Genomic DNA, 8,319 nt, shown 5'->3' on the forward strand with positions numbered 1-8,319 from the left:
CTGGCAATCTTGATTCCAGCTTGTGTTTCTTTCAGTCCAGCGTTTCTCATGATGTACTCTGCATATAAGTTAAATAAACTGGGTGACAATATACAGCCTTGACATACTCCTTTTCCTATTTGGAACCAGTCTGTTGTTCCATGTCCAGTTCTAACTGTTGCTTCTTGACCTGCATACAAATTTCTCAAGAGACAGATCAGGTGGTCTGGTATTCCCATCTCTTACAGAATTTTCCACAGTTTGTTGTGATCCACACAGTCAAAGGCTTTGGCATAGTCAATAAAGCAGAAATAGGGAATATTCTAACCCAGTGCGTATTGTTCCTGCTAAAAACGGAAGGAAATAAAGTGCTCACAGCCAAAGCAATGTCTACTGACACATGAGTTTTAATGTAAAAATCAGGCCCACTAAGCGAAAGAGAGATTTAACCTTTAATTGCCCATTTCAACTTTACATCTTTATCAATGCAGGGAGCGAACATGTGGACAGTTTAGTCAAAGAGCAACCTTTGTAGTGTAACTGATAACAATAGGCCAGTTTTCTCATGTGAGTAATTTTTAGTTACTGTGCCTTAGTAATACAGAATTTTTAAATTTTATTTTTAAATATTTTATAACGATTCGCCAACCCACCATCCAAAGTCGGCCTCTTCCTATTGGAAGTAACTTACATAGTGAATCCCTTGTTCACCATTCCTTTGCTTTCATCTCATTTCTAATTCTGTAAAAATACGGGAGAAGTGCTTGTGTTGAGCACTCCGTTAGGCTTGGGACATTTCTAAGGAGATCATTATTGGCTGAAGACACTGTCACATCCAAATAAAGTCTGTTAAGTGCCATAGAGTGTGTGTGTGTGTGTGTGTGTGTGTGTGTGTGTGTGTGTGTGTGTGTGCGTGCGCGCATATGTTCATTGCTCATTCGTGTCGGAATCTTTGTGACCCTACTGACTGTAGCCTACCAGACTCCTCTTGCAAAAACCAACAAGACTAGAATTGAAACGAGTAGATTACACAGAAAACCTGGTAACTTGAACAGATGAGTTAATTTATGAAGAAAAAAGCATTCCAGGCATAGGAAGCAGTACATGTAAAGGTAGAAATGTAAAAAAATATTGCCCACACGAAAAGGATGAGGAATTAGATATGTTTAGGGGTGAAGCCAGGATGGTAGAATAGGAGGATGCACAGATGATTCTTTCAGTGGATTTTCGTTCTTATTTCAAAGTTGTGTCTAATGCTAAGCCAAACATATTGTCATCACCACATATATTTTTTTAATGAGTTTAAATGCTAAGTCACTTCAGTTGTGTCCAAGTCTTTGTGATCCTATGGACTGTAGCCCACCAGTCTCCTCTGTCTGTGGAATTCTCCAGGCAAGAATACTGGAGTGGGTTGCCATGCCCTCCTCTAGGGGATCTTCCCGACATGGATGAAATTCATGGATCTCATTAGCAGGCAGTTTCTTCACCACTAGCGCCACCTGGGAAGCGCTTTATTGTGTGTAATGTAAAACATAATGCCCAAGTAATTGGTACGTTTTCAGATCTCTGAAATGGCAACCCACTCCAGTGTTCTTGCCTGGAGAATCCTAGGGACAGAGGAGCCTGGTGGGTTGCCGTCTATGGGGTCACACAGAGTCGGACACGACTGAAGCAACTTAGCAGTAGATCTCTGATTTCCTTTCCTCAGAAAAGAAAGAACCACTACAGTATTTTTCAGCAAATCTGAGCCCATCTGTATTATGTGAAGAAAGGAGCACTGGAGTGAGCATCAAGAGTCCTGCTCAGTCCCTGGTGTGGAGTATGACCATCTGCAGACAACCTGGGCTTCAGGCACCTTTCCAGCTGTATTACACTCAGAATGTAACCCTCATTTACACTCCTCTGAACCAGGAAGGCCACACTGACCTCTATTCCTGCCCAGTCCTGATAAGATGACAGTTACAATAGAATCATTCTTCTTTTTGCCAGAAATGCAATTCTTTTCCTAAGTGCAACCTTGGGCTTCTGGGCACCTGGTAACAATTTCTGTGGTCCTTGACTTGTACCTTCACCCTGTTCTTGGGGTGGTGCTTCATTTCTCTCTGCAGGAAGAGTGGTATACTGGGAAGCATGGCCCTAGTCACTGATTAATTCAGAAACAGCAAAGGAAAGGGTATCCCTTTTTACAAGTAAGGAAACTGAGGCCCAGAGAGGTTCAGAAACTTAACTGAAGTCACACAGCTTAATGAATGGCACAGTAGAATTCAACCCCAAGACAGTCTCTTTTTGGGAGACTCATGTTTTTGACCACTATGTTTTTTGCCTCCCTTCATAGCAACCCTAAGGTGACCACTGCTATACAACTCCAAAGGTGAAGAAACTGAGGATCTGAGTGATTAAGGCATTTGTTAAATGTCACTCAGATTAATCACTGGCTAGGCTCGGATTTGAATCCATTCTAACATCACTCCTTTCATAATTTCATACTCCTTAGAAAGTGCTGCTGCTGCTTGAGGAGAAAAAAATGGGGGAGTGGGCTCCAGTAACACATAGGTACGTCTAGATTTGGAGCTTTAACTGTTATATTAATGTAATCATTAAGGTTAAGCAGATTAATATTTTTAGACCTTCCTGCTAATTAGCCCCGGTACTATAAGTTTTGCACAGTGATTCCAGTATTTACACCTGAACACTCTATACAGCCATGTGTTTTACGCCATTCTGATTTCTAGCATGTGGACTTGTGCCTCTCAAACGGAAACATCCATTAATAATCTCTGCTGATCACCTCTACTTGGAAACCCCTCAGCTACTTCACTGTAACTTACCAAATTTGAACCTATTATTTTTCTCCTCCCACAATGCTTTTTGCCTCCTCTTGCATTCATCATCTCAGTTCATGATGACCCTGGTCATCCATCAAGAGCGTTTTCCTTTTCCCTCACCACCATGTTGGTTGGTCAGATGTCATCGATTCCACTCATTGATTCCATCCAGGATTCCTCCCTTTTGTCCCCCTCTGCATTTATTCAAACTGTCTCCCAAATAGAGGCTGAGCCCATTCCTAACATGCCTTGATGAAACTAATGTCTCTTCCTCCCAGTTAATGTTTCACATTCTTCTCAGACTGATTTCTCAAGTTATAAACTGGATCACTGCACTCCCATCCTTTTAAAAACTTTACCCACAGGATAATCACCTAACTTCTCAAGTCCTGGCCCCAGTACTCTAAACTCACTTATTTCCTTCTACTCCTTCTCAAATACTTTAAATCCTAGCCACAAAGAACCAAGTTGATTTCCTAGCTTATAAATTGGAAACTGTCTGATATAAAGATCCTAATATTTATAAATGAGTTGAAGGGTAAAATATATTTTGACTAACTATACTTCTGAGATTTTCAGATCCAGGTATTTATTTATTTTTTATTGAAGGGGAGGAAGCAAGGGTAAAACAAGCATTTAACAAGTGCTTAATTTGCCAGGCTCTGTGCCAAGCTTGTGACGTGTATCTTCCCATCCACTCCCATCAGTCTCATGTTACTGTTTCATAATGTATATGTTTATTTATACTCATTCATTATAATACATAATTATACTCATAATGCATATGTATATTTAATAATGTGTATGTTTCACATACGGGACAACTGAAGCTTAGAGCAGAAAATAACTTGCCTGATGTGTGATAGGGAGAGAGCATAGAGCCAGGTGTTGAGCCCCAGGCTACCCGAGTGCAAAGCTGTTGCTCATAACCGATGTCCTAACCTACTTCATCATGATGGATATGTTACAGCAGAGTAGTGAGGATGATTAGAAGGTTTTCAAGCAGAGAACATTTATAAGGACATTTCAGACAGAAAAGTGTATATGTAGCCTGTAAAGGAACGAAGAATAGAGAGTGGTCTGGAAATACAGTGAATGCAGGATGGATAACAAAAGCCCGGGGAACTTTCAGGTGAATGAAGATGAGATTGGAAAGGTAGGCAGGGGCCAGATCAGAGTGGATGTTTTTATGAGAATCATAATCACAGTCATGTTCTTTTCAGTTTGTTTTGTTTAGAAATAACTGAACTTATAGAAAAGTTTCAAGAATAGTGCAAAGAAACCCATATACCTCTTACCCACATTTGAAAGTGAAAGTGAAGTCGCTCAGTTGTGTCCACCTCTTTGCGACCCCATGGACCGTAGCCTACTAGGCTCCTCCATCCATGGAATTTTCCAGGCAAGTGTATTGGAGTGGGTTGCCATTTCCTTCTCCAGGGGATCTTCCCAACCCAGGGATAAAACCCAGGTCTCCCACATTGCAGGCAGACGCTTTACCATCTGAGCCACCAGGGAAGCCCAACCCACTTTTACCTATTGCTAATATTTTATCAAATTGCTTTATCTTATCAATTGTCTATATCTATTTTTCTATAATAGATATTTTATATACATATGATGAATAATTTCTGAACCGCTTAAAGGTAAGTTACATACATCATGGTCCTTTATAATATTTCAATGCATGTTTCCTAGGGATAGGGTGATTCTCTTATGTAACGATAGTAATCAACTTTAGTAAATTTAATATGATACAACATTTCTATCCATTTGGGCACCTGTAATCCAATTTAGTTAATTGACCTAGTAATGTCCTTTATAGTTCTTTTTTCTTCTAGTACTTAATCCAGTCTAGAGTCACATATGGCATGACTCTAGACTATTTCTGTCTCTCTCTCCCCCTCTTTACAATAACAGCTTTATTGAAGTTTTAATTTGTTTTTATTTTTATGTTGAAGTGCCGGCTTTCCCATAAACATGAGTTTGTATACAAGGAAACCATAGAAAGGACCAAATATCCTTGGAAGGTATCTTTTAAAAACTATAATAATCATCAAATCACTACAAGTCTTTGCATTTCAAGTAGGAAGAGGATTGCTAAACAAACTCAGATTGGAGAAAAAGCACAATGAGAACAAATGCTGCCAAGTGGGGTATAATGGGAGAAGAGAGTTTTCAGTGGCAGAACTTCCATCTTTAGCATCATGTATTAGAAATGCCACATTGATATATTTGTTGTGGAAAATTGTCTTTTAAATGAGGCACAACCTAAAGAAAGAAAACTGAGTAATAAATCTGAATAAGAAGGAACTATAAGATATAGGTCATTTAGTAGTATTCTTTTCATTGTTGCATTAGTAATTTAATTTTAAACATGTTTGAGAAAAATAACCACAGTCTTCTGGTCTGTTTGACATTCTAATATATTTTCTTGGGCTGTTTCTCAGTATATTTGTGCTGTGTTGTGCTCAGTCATGTCTGACTCTTTGCAACCCTGTGGAATGTAGCCTCTAGGCTCCTCTATCTGTGGAATTTTCCAGGCAAGAATACTGGAGTAAGTTGCTATTTCCTTCTCCAGGGGATATTCCTGCCCCAGGGATTGGACCTGTGTCTCCTGCGTTGGCAAGTGGATTCTTTACCACTGCGGCACTTATACCCCTTGTCAATATTTCTTTGAAATAAAACTACAACTCGAGATGAGACATCCTTGCAAGACATATTTTACATGATGAATATGCTTGTGTGATGTATCTGAGATTTGCTTCATAATAAATCAGTACAGAATGAGGCTGGTGGGAAGTGGGATAGTGTAGATGAAACAAGATTTGAGCTTAACTTCTGTATGTGTTTCAAAATGTCCATAATTTGTTTATGCTTGGAAAAGTCACTTCCCATTCCCATATCAGATATTTCAGGAATACATACAGATGTATTATTTTTACTTATTAGACCTCTTGGGATGAATTTGGGTGTTTGGAAAAGAGGGAAGAGTTGTTTAATTTTCTAAGTAATTAACCAGTTGCCCTTCCCAGGTTGCGCCAGTGATAATGAAAGCACCTGACAATGCAGGAAACGCAAGAGATGCATTTGACCCCCTGGAGAAGGAAACAGCAACTCAGCCCAGCATTCTTGCCTGGAAAATTCCATGGACAGAGGAGCCTGGCGAGCTACAGTCCACGGGGTCACAAAGAGTGGACACGACTGAGCAGGCACGCAGCAACAGCCAATGGGCCCAGCACTGCTTTTTAAAGTATTTTGTTCTTTCATACTGTGATGCCAGAGGAGACTCTTGAAGAGTCTCTTGGATAGCAGAGAGATCAAACCAGTGAATCCTAAAGGAAATCAACCCTGATATTCATTGAAAGGACTGACGCTGAAGCTCCAATACTTTTGCCACCTGATGCAAAGAGCCGGCTCATTGGAAAAGACCCTGATACTAGGAAAGATTGAGGGCAGGAAGAGAAGGGGGCAACAGAGGATGAGATGGTTGGATGGCATCACTGATGCAATGGGCATGAATTTGAGCAAATTCCAGGAGACGATGAAGGACAGGTAAGCCTGGTGTGCTGCAGTCCATGAAGTCGCAGAGTTGGACACGACTGAGTGACTGAACAACAGTGTGATGCCACTTTTATACACTAGAGGATATGCTGTTTTGTTTCACTGATTCGTCTGAATATTCTGGCGTTAGTACAAAACTGTTTAGTGATTCATTACTTTAAAAGTAGTATCCAGGGACTTCCCGGTGGTCCAGTGGCTAAGCCCCCACACTTCCAATGCAGTGGATACAGATTCCATCCCTGGTCAGGAAATTAGGATCCCACATGCTGGCTGTGCAGCCAAAATAAAAAGACAATGAGAAAAACAACAAAAAAAAGATAGTATCCACAAAGAAATAAATCCTTGTGTATATGGTCAAACATTTTTGGACAGAACTATCAAGATCATTAATTGGGGAAGACAGCCTTTTCAACAAATAGTGTTGGGAAAACTTATCCACATGCATGAAAGTTAGACCCTTACCTTACACCAAATACAAAAGTCAATTCAAAAAGAATCAAAGACCCTCACATAAAACCTAAAACTATAAAACTCTTAGAAGAAAACAGGGCGAAAGCCTCATGACATTGGATTTGGCAATGATTTCTTGGATATGACACTGAAGACACAGGCAACAAAAGAAAAAATAGACTGACTGCTGCTGCTGCTGCTAAGTCGCTTCAGTCATGTCCGACTCTGTGTGACCCCACAGACGGAAGCCCACCAGGCTCCCCCGTCCCTGGGATTCTCCAGGCAAGAACACTGGAGTGGTTTGCCATTTGGACTTCATCAAAATTGAAAACTTTTGCATCAATGGTCCTCTGGCCAGAGGTGGAAGAGATGATGGAAACTGAGGATTTTAATAAACAGGGTAACTGTAAATAACGAGGAGGTCTCTGGAGGAAATAAACTGGGTGATAAATCAGGAAGTATTTTATCCACTTATGGTATTACAACAAAAACACCATAGACTTGAGATTTTTACAAATAAATTTATTTCATATGGTTCTGGAGGCTGTTGTTCAGTCACTAAGTCGTGTCTGACTCTTTTGTGACACTGTGGCCCACCAGGGTCCTCTGTCCATGGGATTTCCCAGGCAAGAATGCTAGAGTGGGTTGCCGTTTCCTTCTCTAGGGGATCTTCTGACCCAGGGATCAAACCTGCATCTCCTACATTGATCGGCGGATTCCTTACCACTGAGCCACCCTTCTGGAGGCTAGAAGTCCAAACTCAAGGCATCTGCAGATTCGGTGTCTGGTGAGAGCCTGCTTCCTGGTTCATGGACAGCTATCTCTGCACTGCGTTCTCATATGACAGAAGGGACCAGGCAGTTCTCGGGGCTCTTATAAGGACCCTAATCATTCATGAGGGCTCCACTCTCATGACATAATCACCTTCCAAAGATTCTACCTCCAAATACCATCACACTGGGGATCAGATTTCAACTAATGAATTCTTGGCAAGGAACACATACATTTAGTCTATACCAGAGAGTTCTCAGGAAAGGCCACTTTAGATTGGACCCTAGTGGAAGCCGTGCCTGCGGAGGTGACCTCTGAGCTGTAACCTGTAGGAGGAAGACTGGGTCATGGAAAAAGGCTGGCAGTGGGCTCATCTAGAGGAAAAATCCATAGGGTGGGGTATTTTAAAAACTCGTTTTCCTGAGCTAAGAAGTGTAATTGAGATAAGCACTTGATACTTTGCCACCATGGGCTTTTACAGATTCATCCATCCTTCAAATCATGCAGGATTTTGATGTGGGAAATAAGAAACGTGGGCTTTAAGACAGCCCTGAGAGTAACTGTGTAAAAGAGAGCATATTTTAAAAGAATTATCCTCCTGCCTGGAGATCATGCTTATATGTGGCCATCTCTCTCTTTCTGGAGGTCTGTTCCCTCTTCCACTTCCTAACTTGACATCTGGTAAGAAAGAATTTTGCTTAGCAACTGAAATAAAACCCCCAAAACCCAGAAG

Source organism: Bison bison, unplaced genomic scaffold (genome assembly GCF_000754665.1).
Source record: "Bison bison bison isolate TAMUID 2011002044 unplaced genomic scaffold, Bison_UMD1.0 scf7180017864389, whole genome shotgun sequence".
Classification (NCBI taxonomy): domain Eukaryota; kingdom Metazoa; phylum Chordata; class Mammalia; order Artiodactyla; family Bovidae; genus Bison; species Bison bison.